This window comes from Scomber japonicus, chromosome 13 (assembly GCF_027409825.1).
Source record: "Scomber japonicus isolate fScoJap1 chromosome 13, fScoJap1.pri, whole genome shotgun sequence".
NCBI classification, from domain to species: Eukaryota; Metazoa; Chordata; class Actinopteri; order Scombriformes; family Scombridae; genus Scomber; species Scomber japonicus.
In genome coordinates this window covers 23,643,430-23,660,235 of record NC_070590.1, presented here as the reverse complement: position 1 = coordinate 23,660,235, position 16,806 = coordinate 23,643,430, and the positions used below count along the sequence as shown (strand labels likewise).

The 16,806-nt window shown below is 40.4% G+C and overlaps 1 protein-coding gene across 1 annotated transcript in view; it reads right to left on the bottom strand.

Moving 5' to 3' along the window:
* abr (ABR activator of RhoGEF and GTPase) overlaps positions 1-16,806 on the bottom strand; it is a 127,685-nt gene that overhangs the window by 109,712 nt on the left and 1,167 nt on the right. The gene's annotated exons all lie outside the window — the stretch shown is intronic.

Sequence of the window (16,806 nt, the reverse complement as noted above, 5' to 3'; positions counted from 1 at the left end):
GAGAGTGAAAGAGCGAGGGGCTACACACACACACAGAGGAGATAGACAGCTGTGTTTCCATATGAGTAGCTTCAAAAAAAAAAAAAGAAAAAGGAAAAAAAAGAAGAAAAAAGCCAAATGAAGCACTGAAGCAAAACTGAATTTACAAAAAACACAAATAATTCACACTGACTGAAATCATTCCTGGCAGAGAGAGAAAGAGAAATTAAACATAGTGAACACTTGACAGCGCAGCATTTTTGCAAGAGTTGGCATTTAAACTGCACTTATCTACTTCAAAACTGCCAATATTACTAGATTATTAAAGAAGGAAGCTAAAGGGAAAACACAGTTGTTTGTTAACTTCCTAAAATGTACAGAGAAACTTAATCACTTAATCAAATAACAACTAAAACAATATTGAGTTAAGTCCAGCTTCCTATTTAACAGTGTTTTCTGATTGTCATTGCACGCAGCCCTTTGTGAAGGACCCTCACACTCCTTGGAGATGAAGTTGTGCATTTCCTACACGTTCCTTTGTTTTGGGGGTTGGGGGAGATGGGAGTGTGGACGAGCCATGACTATGCATTATTAAAAAGCCCGGAGTGCACCCGGGTGATGAATGTCTGCTTGTTAAATGGGAATGCCTGAAATCATCTGGGGTGTTTTTTTTATTTATTTTTATCGCTTGTTATTTGCTTCTCTTTTTTTTTTTTTAGATGAAACGGTGTGATGAGCCTCTTGGGTTTTCTTTTTCATCTAAACTGCACAAATAAGTCATTTGTCTCTCTTCTGTGTTGTTGTAATCCATCACTTCAAGTTTTTATCAGTGTGAAAGAGTCATTCATCTAACAATTAGCTCTCCTCGGATTCTCCTATCTCTTCCTCTGCTACTCTACTATCCCGTGTGTGTGTGTGTGTGTGTGTGTGTGTGTGTGTGTGTGTTATTACAATAATAATTCCTTTATATGACTTTAATTAACACTATATGACCTATTGAGCTGTTAGCTTTTTATGAGATTCACAATGCTACAGTTAATACAAGTACTGTCGTGTGTGTGCGTGTGTGTGTGTGTGTTATCAATACCAATAAAGTACTTCAATGAATACCATTTTTTTCTTACTTCATTCGATACCATCATGTGAATGGAAGTATTCAGTTGCATTAAATCCCACCACCCTTCCCCATCCAGATGATTTTTACACCAACGCATTTTGCAAGTGTTCAAAATATTAAAATATTAATTTTTGTGGCATCTCAGCACGGTGAACTGCCAACTCCATCAAATACACCACGCTTCACTTCACCACAGACTGTATGAGTTGTAGCCGCTCCGGCAGTGGGCCAATCACACGTCACATTAAGTCAAACTCTTGTGGTGATTGGCTGTAAGCGAAACCAAACAAACTTTTTTTTTGTTCTAGATCTGGGTACAAAAAGGGTCAAATGCATTCCCAGTCATAGTGTGTGTATATATAACAGCAAGTGCTCTGGCAGGCGAGGTCTCCGCTCACCTCATTTGCCCTGAATATCCCCCCTTAACTCCCTCAACATCCAATTATGTGGAACGACCCTGTCTGGCCGACCACTGTGACATATCAGTGTGTGCATGTGTGCATGTGTGCATGTGTGCATGTGTGCGTCCCAGTTTTATATTAAACCAGCTTGTGATTTATAATAAGATAGAGCTTCTTTAAATATAATCTCTCTCCTGCTTCTGTCAGTGAGAAAGACAGAGGGAGGGACAAAGAGATCGAGGAAAGAAGAGAGAGAGAGAGAGAGAGAGAGAGAGAGAGAGAGAGAGAGAGAGAGAGAGAGAGAGAGAGAGAGAGAGAGAGAGAGAGAGAGAGAGAGAGAGAGAGAGAGAGAGAGAGAGAATTCATCCTTTGCCAGCTGAATTCACTTTGATCTATTGAGGTCAATGTGGAAATCATCTGAATCATGCTGTGATTGGGCAGACACCAATAAGGAGCATTACCCTTCCACACACACACACACACACACACTATGTCTCATGTGTTAACGATGCTGTTTGTTGCCTTCACAGTCGCTCTTAAACAGTGAGCTTGTTTGCCATTTTCAAAACATACCCGGAGAGGAGATAACACTGCTCCATAAAGAAACACACTGTCTGTTTATGCAAAGCAGTGTGTGTGTGTGTGTGTGTGTGTGTGTGTGTGTGTGTGTGTGTGTGTGTGTGTACAATGAACACAACAGTGCAGTGTGTGCACTCCACAGATTAATTTCTGAATGATTGATTTCATCCGATGCCTGCCTATAAAGCTGACACACACACACACACGCACACACACACACACACACACACACACACCTTTAAGGTGGTACAGCGAAGGCACTGGTATAAAGAACTACTGCACTCTAGTGTTTAGATTCAGTCAACACAAGTTCAGGACCTTTTGCTAAAACCATCAGTGGATGAATCTAAAGGAGGAGTTGTTGGGAGTACAGTGGGATTATTTCAGCAGCAGTGCTCTTGTGCATGCAACCGTCGTCAGGACCTATCTTTTTAAACTCTCTTAGATTTGTTCCAGGCAGGTTCATCTATGTTTACAGTTGTGTGTGTGATAACTGACGGGAGTATCTGACACCCGAAGGGCTTCAGATAAGTGTAATAAATGTCAAAAATAAAATGCCTCAACATAATCTGGGAGTTTTGGGGAGAAGTGAAACAAAAAAAGTCTAAAATAATCCTAATTCAGAACAGGATCAGTCAGCATTGGTTTATCTTAAATATAACCTAGTATTGCTTCCAGAGCAGCAACATGTTTACAACAGCAAAGCCACAATATAAACTCAACAATATGTCACTGCTAAGAGATCTAACATGTCTAAGTCTAAGTTTAGAAAGAATGAAGAACAGACATTAGTCAGTATCAGTCTGTCTGCAGGTACTTCTGGTAGAGAGGAGGCTGGTTGTTAGTCAGCAGCTAAGTTTACAAGAACTGGGCTACTTTTAATACATGTGGCAACATTTTAAGCAGCTACATTCACACAGCTTTTGTTTCAGCTTGTTCATTGCAGCCAACCTAACCAGCGGGTTGTGGTTCTGTAAAAATAACAGTGGTGGATGGAAGCAGAAGTCAAAGCAGATGAAAACATCACTTGTATACATGCTTATACTTGTGGACCAGGTGCTTTGATAAATTACTCTGATTGGCTTTTTATTCTCAAAGGTTTTATTGCAATTACAGTAACCAGTGATGGTTTCTTTCACTTCACCTGGCTCACTTTCTCCAGTGCAGTCTCTATGACAGGAAGTGATCACAGTGGCTGAGTTTGATGTGTATCAGCAGGTCTGCCTCTCACAGCCTAATTTGTTCTTTCAAAGGTCGCAGCCAATGTGAAATTATCTATGGAAACAACGCAATGAAAATATAAGCAACAAGTTCAGTTTGAATGAACACAAATGCATCACAACAAAACGTCACTGTTAAATTTGTCCACATGAGGGCGCTGTCCATCTCCTCACCATTCCATTATGCCCAACTGACTCCCTTCCACATTATGTCCCATAAATGTTGAGCATGCAGGACCATTCACCTGTTTACCTTTAAGTCTTACATTATGTGACAGCGGCTCAAGTTATTGCTCAAAGTTGTTAAAAAAAGATTTAAAGCATGTAGAAATATAAGTTCTCAGTTCTTGCAAAATTTTGAATTAATTAGAAATAAAAGCTTTTAAAACAGCTATTGATAATGTGTAACACAGGGTGCTTGGTGCATCGCCTGGAGCTGCAGAGGGACTGGCTCCCTCCCACCAGGCCGGTCACTGCACCTCAGTCAATTTCACTGCAGCAGGACAGAATACAGCACGCGCACACACACACACACGCACGCACACGCACACACACACACACAAATGAGAGGGACATGTACTGCAAAACACAGAGGGAAAGCTGCACTGTCCAGATCTCTCTCTCTCCTTTCATCCAGAGTTATTTTCAGTTATGTGTGGATTGTGTCTGAACCAGAGAGCCTTGTTTTAAAAAAAGCATCTCTGTCATTTATCACACATTACTGCCATCTTTACAGTTCTGCTCTAAGATAAAACAAACTACTTTAAGCTCTGCTATACGTCACAGGGTGAGAGGAAGAACAAACCAACAGCTGACTGCTCTGGACAGATAGACATGATACGAGAAGGAAAACAAATAAATGTCTTTAAAAAATAACCCTCTGTACTATGAAATCATAGCAACAACCAAATATGAAGCAAAAATGAAGGTAGCAGAGCTGGAGAAAGAGTGGCCTCAAATCACATCCTGCGAGCAAACAGCGCTCTGTCGTATTGCTCTCAAATCATTTGCAGAGACCTTGTGGCTAGAAAGCAATTACGAGAATGCACCAATAAACTCTGCCTGATTCTGCAGAGAGGCTCACAACAGACTGATAAACTCAACAGAATAGAATAAGTAGACAACTTTCTACTGTAGAGTGATCTCATCCTCAGTGTAATGTTAAGTCTTGACCCGTGGACTCTGTGTAGCTCTTGTTTCCACACGGGATCGTAGTGACATTCAATATCCACAGTGGGAGCTCCGGTGACCTGAAACTCAAGCACTTCTTTTCCTTTCTCTGACATGGTCCGAGTCAGATAACCAGTGAGCAAGCCTAAACTAAACAGAAAGTAGAACCCATAAAAACATTCTATCCACCTATGTTCATGTGTCTGTTTTGTTTGTCTGTTGCTATTATCTTCCAGAAAGAAGAAGTGAAAGTGATGAGCGTAGTAAAGGATGAACTTAAGATAACAACCAGAGCACTTTGGGACAGAGAAGCGAGAGCACATTCATGTTTATAGCAAAGGTGTTCAAGCCCATTATTCTAAATCAAAGCTCCATTAATCCCCCATCCCCTGTGTGCAGCCAACTACTGAGATTGCTTTCTTGAGAATGGAGTGACAAAGGTTTGGCAAGAAGTTGTGTCTTGCAGTGCTGAGAAAGAATACGCTGCGTTCAGTGCCAATGAAAAAAGTCACGGAATGGGAACAGCTCCTGCTGTGACAGCTATGAAAGCTAAAAAGCTCTGAGTGGGAGCCAAATTCTTTTAATATGGAGGTGATGATCCACAAAAGCCAATGAGAGCAGTTTCCCCCTCTGGTCTGGACATGGCAACGCTGTCACCATGAGAGGTTCACATGCCAGAAGGGAGAGCACAAACCTGACATTCAGACACAAACAGTAGAGTGCTATCACAACACTTTTACTGAACATTTAGTACATTGTTATCCTACATAGTCAGTAGTTAGTTAAGAGCAAAGTGACTAATCCAAAATATGGTTTGACCTTCTTGAGCTTCACTGCACTAGACATGAGGAAACAGTAATATTTGCTGGTTAAAAAAATCCCAACATGACAAAGCTCTTCACATGCATGAAATTGTACCAAACAGCTAAAAAATTCAAATTGTGGCCAGTCTGAGTAAGCAGATGTTGACCACTGGACCAAGGCTGCCACTGCCAACTACTGCATACCGCTTCCTTCTGCAACAAGTGGCATACACATAAAAAAGCATCCTAAAATTGTGCATCAGCTGTCTACCTCCTGTGTCTGGTGTGGAATAACAGGTCCCACTCATTATTACCCAGCTCTCAGCTCCAGCTAATGAGCTAAATTAGGTTTTCTGCTCATATTTTCAAAACAAAATCCTGGTGCATGAATTATTCATACATTAGGACATGACTGAAACATTTGATAAACAAGAATGTTTGATCAAATTTGACATTTATTAGACACAGCAGACTCAGGTGTGAGTAAATTATAAATGCATCCACACTATCTCTCAGGCCTACACACAAGGCTCTATAAGAATCGATACCCTCAGCAGTTCTGGGAGTGCATCATCATGTTGATATTGTTGCATCGACCCCCTCTAGTCAAAGTGGGAGTAGCTGCGCAACTGATATGTGGCCATGCACACCCACTTACAGTGTGTCAGAGAAGAATACATGGCTTTGTGGGTTCATATGCACTGTGCACACACACCAGCACCTTACCACACACACACACACACAAACACACACACGCACCGCACAGCACAGCACAGCACAGCACAGCACAGCACAGCACAGAGGTCTCCATGGCAGCCATAGAAGTTAGCCAATCAGAAGTGGTCTGGTGCTTTCTCTGATTTCAGTCTGAGAGGAAGTTTCGTCAACCAAAAAAAAAAAAGAAGAAGAAAAAAAGCAGGGGTGAGCTGTTGGTGTGTATGCATATGAGTTGCATCTGCAACGTCAACATCATCAAATTCAGACATCACAGATATTAAAGTATAGATGAGCTGACATCATTTTTAATTGAGCTGTGATTTCATGGAGCACAAGAAATAATTTATGTTTTTCCATCATAAACATGTAGCTCACACTCATATCGAGGGAGACTTATAATGATTAGGACTGTAAAATGAATTGAAATCCTGTATCAGCCACAGTGCAAAACACAAAGAGGTCTGATCAGGACCATAGAGGCCTTAAATTAATATGTGATCCAAAATCAGATCAACTGAAAAAAAAAGGAATGAGAACAAGGGAGAAAAATAGAAACTGGGAACCTTTAAGAGGGAACAGGATGAAGCCAGTCTCTTCTTCTGCTCTCAGTTTGCAGGCCAGAAGTCAGCAGAGTCATGTGGTGCAGTGATTGTAGCTAAATGTAATCTGTGTTTTCCCTATCCTGGCTAACATGCTGTTTTGTACCATAATTGACGTCACTGTCATCTCTGAGACACCTCATATTCATTTAGCAGAGCCACAAACAGACCTGTATGAATCAGTTAACTGACAGGAAAACCACCACCCTCACACCCCTTTATCTCAGAGCTGCTCCTCTCAACTTGGTTTAAGAGGAGAGGATTTCACATCGAGAATGAGTTTGCATTTCCTGTCCCTCTCCCACCGTGCAATCCGAAGGAAACTCGGTAAGTGATAGCAGGGCTCAGTTTGTTTGCCTAGGCTTTATTTAAAAATGGGTTGGCTGAGGACAAGAGGGTGAGTGAGGGATATAGCAGCTCAGCCCTGTCACAAGGGAGATGGGAACAGTAGCCGCAGGGGGGCTGGTTTCGCTAGTGGATGAAGAGTAAAGCTTTGTGGCAAGATGACCGTCACCTCCACTGGCCTGTAAACTATGCCTGCTCCTTCTAATGTGAAAACCTTTCAAGCATAGCCATGTCCCTAATTATGAACCCCTGGGAGGTCCACACCCTTGTTGATTCTCGGAATGGACACACACACACACACACACACACACACACACACACACACACACACACAGGGCACTTTGCCAACGTTTGATGAACAGTAAGCTGGTGGGAAATCAGTAAGCATTAACAAAGCTCTTCTTTATTGGCTTAAGTACATATTGTTGCCAGGATCTAGAGTACAGACTAACTGTGCTGTGATACTCTATTTTCCTGTTCTACTTTACTATGTGATACCGCAAAAGAGAAACAGTCAGAACGAAGTCACATAATGAAACTAAGGATGTTGGTTTTGGTTCATTTGGTTAAATAAATAACCAGTACCCATAAACCGGATAATAATCTGTTAATAAGAAAAGTTGTAGCTTTAGTTTGTGAGAATTGTCAGACCTAGCTTGTCTGCCGCAGCTAGCTTGACTTTTAGCTCATCCTTTTTCACCTCAAAGTGTTTTCAATGCGTTTAATCAAAGTAGCTTTCAATGGTATAACATATTCAGGCTAACCAAACTTAAAATCTGTCGTCACCCTATACTACTATATTGGCAGCATATCAGTCTCAGTCATTCAGCACAACAACTGGTTGATGGCCTCAGTAACACCTATGTTTTTGCTACAGATAAACCATACGATTAGCATGTTAAACAGTCCGTCATCTGTGTGACTTAAAGCTGCAGTTGGTAACTTTGAGGAGAGAGAGGACTTAGCATCAAATTTGAAGAAGTACAACTTTCAGATCCCTCCCCCTCCCTCTCCGCTGTACTCCTTGCCCTGCCTCCAAAGTCCCTCCCCCAGAGGAGGCTGACACGACCATGGATGTGCACGCGATCGGTAATACATGAACTACACTCCACACAGCTAGATTTAAAACGCTTTACAGTGACTTTCACATGGCTATACCTTACCTAGAAACTCGGAAATATGAGCTTGACCGAGCTGAGGAGGAAGGGGGAGGGGGCTGTGTGCGTGAGCAGTGACTGACAGCTATGATCAGACACAATCCTGGCTGTGATTGGTTCTTTTTGTCCGGTCATAGGTGGGGCTAAATGAGCCTGTTTTCTGTTTTTTACAGATTACTAGTTTCATGTAATGCTGTCTTTACATAGTGACAGTCTTAGCAAATATGACAAAAAGTTACTTTTATAAGACTTACCAACTGCAGCTTTAATATCTTCACCGTAAAGTCTTTCAGAGCACAGTTACCTGACAAACACAGTGCTGTCAAACAGGAGACACCACAGCCACACATTTTTACCGTCAAATAGGCCACAAACAGTACAGTATGGCTATGCTAAAGATGCTAGCCAACATGCAGGTTGGAAAACTGGATCCGTTATATCTCTTTATAGCTACAGGTTGGTGCTGCTGTCAGTGATGGAGACTCTGTGTGAGATGCTTCAGGATGTAAATGTGTGTTTTTAAAACTAATTTTAGGCTATGTTTACTCTCATTCACACAAGGTACCAAAATTTAGCACCGAGTGGTGTATGCAAATTAACCAGTAGACCGACATCAAAAATATTCTCAGTGGGTAACCGATTAACCACTGACATTCTTAAATAAAACTTAAATAAAACCTAATCTCTATTTAAAGGCACAGTGAATAGGGTACAGTTGAATAGCCCTCCCCCTCCCCTTCTAAGCATGTAAGAGAATCTACGGTGGCCACAAATCTCATGAAGACCACTAAAGACCCTCTCTCAAGCCAGTGTTTGGTTTGTCCAATATGGGCTACTGTAGAAACATGGTGGTGCAACATGGTGACCTCCACAGAAGAGCATCTCCTCTCTATGTAGATATAAAGGGCTCAGTCATTTTCATGGGATTCTACTCTAATTAAAACATATTTATGAATATTATATTCCATTTCTGATAAGTCCATCCTGCTAGATGCCACTCAATTCTACACACTGGACCTTTAATATCACTTTTTAATCTGTCACAATCTACACATTAACTAATGAATCCATGTCATGGCTAGGGCTGTGCTATAGATAAAACCATATTTCATGTTTTTTTTTTACCAAATAACTCAATATCACAACAATATTGTAGGGATATAATTTAAAAAATCACTATAACGATATAACATCAATATATTGCCCAGCCCTAGTCATGGTCATGCTTTGGTCTAGTGCCTCAACTGCTTTCATTACTCATCACAGTGTCAGCAGTCAGTGATCGAGGTTGCTGACATCAGATGGCTACAGGAGACAGACAAAACTGCATTACAGCACTTTCTTGAGAGGTGACGGCAACTACGCTGTGTGTCATTTGATCATGAGAGGGAAATCCTGCTGTGGTGGAAGAAAGTCCCTTACAAGTAACTGTTCTGTTTAAATCACCAGGTTATATGGATAACAATGAATTGATCCTACTGTTGTCCAAAAACTATTAAAAATATGTGAGTGAGATACACCGTTGCACTGGGTGACATGCTTCTTCATTACAATGATTACCATGACGACAGTTTTTTTAGAAATGGCTGCAAAGACAAATTACAGTGAGGAATAAGATCTATCAGACTTTGGATTTACAAACAATACCTGTAAGTAGGATCAATTCATTGCTGATTTGGATCATTTGCTGACAATTCGAAAAAAAATTAGACTAATGCCATATCTTTTTATTACTGTAGGTTGCTATGACAAATAGAACAATGCCAACTGATTTAGAGTGAACAGGATATGAATATATATGCACCACCACATACCATCATGACCCCTGTGCACATGCACGAGATGTGAATAGCACTTCACACCTCTGATACAGAACTAAGGTCAAGGCTTCCACATGCACTCCTGCATCCATCTCATGAAGAAGTACTGATGCTGCAAAACCCGCACTCTTCTGTTACCGCGACATCCTGTCTGCCTCCCTGCACAACCACCAACACTAATTCATCACCTTAGTAACACGGGGACAAGTTAAACCATAAATAGGTTAGTTTTGAGAATTTAAAGCCGTAGCTTCTTTGAATTCCTTCACTTTGAGGACTTTTTAGATCTGAAGAATATCGTAGACAACATTTATTAATCTCCAGGTGCCTGCATCAGCAAAGTATAAAATGAAAGCTTTCCAGGGCAGCAATGCATTATTGTGAAACTGAAACTGAATTTGAGATGTGTGAGATGTAATTTATCACAAGCTCCCTGGCTTTTGGTTGTTGCAAGAAAGACAAAACTCCACCTGATGAATCATCTCCTTTCCCAGCTTTCTTCCTTCAGATGTCTTAAAATCACAATGTGTCCCAATCAGTTTTGTTGGATGTAATCATTGGATCATCATTGAAGGCGGATGTGTTTTAGAAAAAGGACGGGGCTAATTACACGTGTTGTTGTTCAGGCTCTTTCAATTTGAGATAAAGTAATGGATACTACATTAAAGTGCCAAGTCTTAGCTTTCATCTGAGTAGGTCTATGTCAATATAAAAAGAACTGTGTGGGAGATATGGGATCAAACATAATTGGATACTTGGCTACTAAATATGTCTTGTGCAACTGTATTGAGCCCAAAAGAGCTCACATGTGGGTCAGAGTTACTTGAGGGTTGACAGTTGCTTTTTAGATTGAGGTGAAGTTCAAAATTAGAAATCTATCAGAGACATCAGAGTAGGTGGTTTGCCACAATAATTAGATACATAATCATAAAAAGAAGGTGCACACAAGAAAACAAAGTGGTAGGTACAAAGTGTCTGCCAGTGTCAATGGCTCTGAGACTTCAGGCTGTAGAGATGAAACAGATCACATCCTTTAAACTTGGGGGCAAATGAAAAAAACAGCCTGTGTCCACATCAAAACATAACTTACAAACATGAACACACGTCTCATCCGAAGCTGAGCTGGTCGAATGAGCCACCAAACAAACACTCACAGCTGACGCCAGTTAGCAGCTACACAGCCAAACAGAACGTAAACACATCGGCAGATGTCACTTCGGACCCGTTGGACACTTGTTTGGTTATTGCTCTTCAAAATCCAAGTAAGAGATACTATGTCCACAATTTGTTGCTACAGCAGTCAGTTTACTTCCAAACTTCCTCAATGAGACACTAAACTGTGCAAATAACCCACATTTCATATGAGTGCTGAACCGTAGGTGGGCAATGTGTATGATACAAAGATGAACTAGGTTCTGTTACAACACTATCAGGCAGTTTCCACAAAATATCAAATATGATGACTTTGTTTGACTTGTGTATCTGTCCAATTATGTCTGAACACCTAAACTTTGTGCACTATGTGTTACTGAGTTTCTAGCAAATCAATGAATTGCCTGTGGAATTAAAGATTTTTTTGTGTCCATGTGGTTCAGTCAAATTTAAAGGGGTTAAAATTTGAAAATAAACATATGGATACCTTGCAAATATTCTTTGTTTTTTCTGGACCCAGCTTTAAATTTCTGCTTTTAATCCATTTTGAGGGTATATATTAAAACCCCTAAAATTCTCAATAAAACACCATATCAATTAGATTAGCATGATCTCTGAGTATAACTTTTTTTTATATTAAATAATGGTAATGGAATACAATTATTCTAAATATTAAATTTAATCTTGGGATTCATTAAATTTTACAAAATTAAGTAATTATTTGTGTACACATTGGGTGGATAAAATATTTAATATTCATCATTCTTTTGTGATTACACCATTTGACATTTTCAGGCGCATTCAGTCTTACTTTTGGTTAAAAAAGTGGTGCAAATGTCATTTCAATTGACATAATGCTGCTTTTAAAATTATTTTTTAAGATGTTTTGAATTGCTGATCTTGACAATCCTTATTTTTCACTTACCAGAGTTTAGCATTCTTGAATGTGGAGAACAGAGGACGTGTGGGTCCCTCTGTGATACACAGAGCCCTCCTCCTCCTCACCTTCTGTTCACACAGAGCTTCCTGACTGACTCTGTGGCCTTCAGAGCCAGTAAACATGCAATCTACAGTCATATAACACAGAGAAAAGCAGCCTAACATTTTCATTACTCAATAAATCAGCTAATAGTGTCCATGCTAGATTAGTGTCCTTTGAAGAATAGGAAGCATTGTATAAGCTCCTTTATGTGTAAGTACTACTGTAAAGAAGGCTGACAGCACAGAAGCAGCCATGTCTGCCTGAGCTTACCGACAGTGTTGCCTAGAAAATAAGTGAGATGAGCCAGAGTTTTGGGAGAGATTTACTGTGATTTGTGGGGATGTGCTACATTCTCAGAGGATTGTGTGCTACAGTGTAAAGCCTTCACTTTGCAGTAAGACGCTGTAGTAACTGAGCTGTCAAACTGTCCAGTAATAATACTTAGAAACCAGAAGTGGCTTCAACACATACAGTCAACAGCTAGGTGCCAGCCTGGAAACTACAATTCACAGGTTTATGAATCACATACAAACAGAGCAAACAGTCTAGGCTGACGTTTACAGCACATAGAGTTAAAATGGAAACAATGGCAGCTGCTGGTTTCCCTGTTGCACATGCAATTCAGGACGGGCCCAGACAAGCCCTGCTTGTCTGAGGTAAGAAAGAGCCTCGAGAGGGAAAGGAGAAATATGTGTTTGAGAATTGCTCTGTAGTCGAGTGACAAAAACAGGTTTGTTTCACAGTTTTTCATCTTAGACCACATGTTGACAGGACTCTTCTAAACACCAAGTTATCAACGTCTAATGTCTAATAAAAATCATCAGGAAGTTAGTTTTTACTCTGCCTAAGATCCAGAAAGTCACACAAAACATACCATAATGATGATGACACCGCATGTACTGCCAGGGCTGCTAGTTATTTCAATTCATTACATTATATTATATTACAGTATGTGTTCATCATACCAAAAAGCACTTCTGGTGACACCATCACGTTGGATTCTACCTTGTGTTATCTTACCTCAGTCAATGATGGACTGATGTGTAATAATCATGTGAGGTCTTAGAACAGTATCAGCTTCCCACATACAGTCAGTATCCTGCTATGCTATTCTCTAATTGTATGTTTTGACCAGATGTTCACTCCAAAGACTTTTATTCCAAAATGATAACGCCCACCATCCAGAGCCAAAACACATAGAACCACTAAAATATCTCTTATTGGAGGTTACTAAAGTGATGATTCATCATAGCATAACATTTGCCTATACTGTTTTTGTTATATTGTCCACTTTAGGCCTCATTTGTTCTCAAAAAGTTACAAAGACTTTCATATTCAAATAGTGCTGCATGGTGAAACTGCTTCACATTTGAATGTTGGTGAACCATGTTGAACCTTATGCAGGAAGCTAGTTTATTTCTGATCTACCATATGCTATGCAGTGAAGTGTGTTATAGGTGAAATATTACTGTCAGCTGGGCCATCCTATTGACAAAGGGGTGAAAAACACTGCTCCTGTAATTGACACAATAAGCTTCATGTAAACTAACGCATCTACTTCCCTTGCCAAATTTTTTTTTATCACAGATTAAACATTGAGTAATCACACTTGACTGTGAAGCCTGGAGAAATAAACACACACAGAATTTCCCTGTGCAGATTAAAGATGTTGTGTCGGATAAAAAATAAACAAGCTACTGAAGCCACATTTCCTCCCTCATTCTACTGAAATTCTTACTGTCACTGAATAAAAAAAACAAACATATTTCTCCATTTAAATGCTTAAAAGAGCTAGAAACTGAGAACTAAAGTCTATCCATCACTTCTGATGGAGGACTGCATGCTGCACACTGGCATGACTAGACTAATGCAAAACAAACACCAGTGATAGCTTTTTTTGTCCACTTTTCAGACTCACTCGGTGAGATTTTTGGATCAGCGAAATCATCAAAACACAACACAGCTTGTTGCAACAGTCTAACAATAACAGAAGTGTAGTTTCTCCAGTTTTAAAGCAACACTGTGCTGTGATTCAGAGGTGAATCAGGAACCATATAGCGAGGCTAGACCTATGGCTTCAGACTCATCTGACCTGATGGGCGACCTCTTCCCAGCAAACACGCATTACACAACAGTATCAGCATGAGCAAGACCCCTTGGCATGAGCCCACCGCTGGTGTTCATGTGCGTGTGGGAGTGAGAGAGGGCCACCTCCCATAATTCCAAGTGGGAGTGGGAGCCAGACAACTGCTGTTACTTCTATTGAAAAACTTGACCTCTCAGCCAAGTGGGCAGAGGCCCCCCAAAAAAATGCCTCCAGTTCTTCCCACAGCTCCACAAACCCTCCATTGTTTCGAGTCTTTCCACTGATTATCTTAGATGTCAGAGCAAAGCATCAATATCCTGTCAGACAACAAAGATGGAACTGATTGAAAGACTTACAGTAAGTGCTTCTCCTTACTGACCCACAGGTTTATGGGAAAATACCCCCCACCCCACCCCACTCCAAAACTGGCATAAACAGTGTGTCACCAACAGGAAACACAGCAGGTGTTTTCTCACTGTTTATCCATTGTTGTATTTGAGTTATGAGACCAGCTCTTTAGACATAGGAGACTTTCACTTTGACTCACGTCTGAGGACTTTGATTTAGAGCCATTCCTCACACAGTCCGTTTAATAAAAGTACGACATTTGCCTCAAGTGATTTCAACATTGAACACGACTGAGGCCGAGCGCCTTCCTCAAATCGGTTTTGCCCTGGTGTCAGCAGACATGCCACTGGTTCCTGGTTGTTACTGAAGGTCTCAACCAGCTATCTCTCCAACCTCCTTTCATATATTCAGACCATTTAATGTAATGCTAATCACACTTATCATTACATTGTTGTCATTAAATGGCATACACATAAAACAATAAAGCCACAAGGCTTTTTTACAAAGCTATAATAAAGTACTAATCCAGGCATAATCCTAAAAGGGCAGGACACAGAGGGGCACAAGCATGTGTCATTAACAGTTTTGTCTGCCTTCCTCAATCTACTCACATGTTCAAGTTAGTCATTCATTTTGACTCAGCACACGTAGTCAATCTCGGTCAATATTGCCACACTTTCCTAAGGAGGTCTCGCAGAAATGCCAGAGCCTTTGTGCTACATGTTATTACTTTAACCCATAGAAGCCTTCTACAGAAGCTGTGTGCCATGGTAACAACATCACAATGTCTTATAAAACTACAACTACTCACAAATCATTGGTGAATAATTTGACTTTGGTTCCACCTGAATGCATCTATTCGTGATGCAATGACACATAAAGCAACCTCTTGTCTGTGAGGTTTACACTAAATTATCGTTACTCGTTTAAATGTCACCGAGTCATTCTGTGTGTGTGTGTGTGTGTTTCTGTGGTGCTTAACCAACCGCTGCACTCACGGTATGTGACGTTAAGCGGCACCTGCTTGATGGTCATAACGGAGGGGGTTACAGGAGGGGAATCTGATCTTAACAAATACATCCAGTTGCACGGCCAAAAGAAATCCCAATCTGAGCCACATTTCTAAACATGAAAGTGGCTATGAAAAGATCAGACTACAGCAGGTTTTTTTTGCTGTTTGCAGCAAAAACAAAAAAAGATCCAAAAGATGTCAAAACACTTGATTTGCAATATTTATGGAAACATTGACCCAATCTAAACAGGAGACATTTGTTACCATACAGGAGGTAAAGTCCACAAGGTTTATGAAATACTGACTTGAGCAGGCTTTATTTGTGTTCAAAAACAGTAATAAAGACTTTCATACATAAATACCTTCAACTGAGTTGAACTTTGTAGAGAAAGAGTTTTTCTTGTCTAGCTACAGGAACCAGTTTCCACATCCTCTTGGTCTTTAAAAGATTAATGCCATGCTTCACACAATGAAAATATATGCGAAAGCGATTGCACGCAACTTCTCTGCTCACATACTATATAAGTACCTTGGGCCCAGTCTGAGGTAAACCACTAATGCACTGTAGGTGATGAAGTGAAACCAAGTCAGAGAGATGCTGGAGCAGGAAATTACTTCTTTATCTGTAGTGTAGTTGCTTACTTTTCCTGTTTTGTCTCTACCTGAATAGTGTCATGTTGCAGCAGCCTTTGTGCTACTGCATGCATGAGTATCTAACAGGCATTAGTTCCCTTACATCAGGTCAGATATCTACAACAACAGAGCACATGAAGCTCAATTTAAGCCTGGTCTGAAGCCAAACTTTTTAGGTAGGGCCTCTTTGTTTCATGGTGTACGATCCAAATGGACGAGTTGGCTCGTCACAGCAGGAAACAAGAGCTAGAAATAAATAACACTTAACATTGTTGATCAATAGTACAGTAGCGGATGGTGTATCGCAGGACAGAGGATGAGACTGTGCTAAAATATAGAGCTGTGTGACAATTTGTGTATACTGAGACGCCATATGCCATATGTAATGTAGTTTGGCTTATATGTGACATTATGTATTACTTATACTGCCACAATTAAACTGTATTAGTTCTTCTGAGTTTTCCACTGTCTAGAACAGTAGCTCGTTAAGTGGGGTCTGAGGAACCAAAGGGGTCCTTTAGGGGATTTCCGGTGCCCTCAGTAAAATGGGGAATACTTTATTATTTTCACTAATTCAATCCATAAGGCAATGACAGAATGTGTGACTGTTTTGTTCATGGGTTACATATACTTTCAGTAATCTTATCAGATAGGGGCTCCTAGAACAAAATCTTATCAAATGGGAT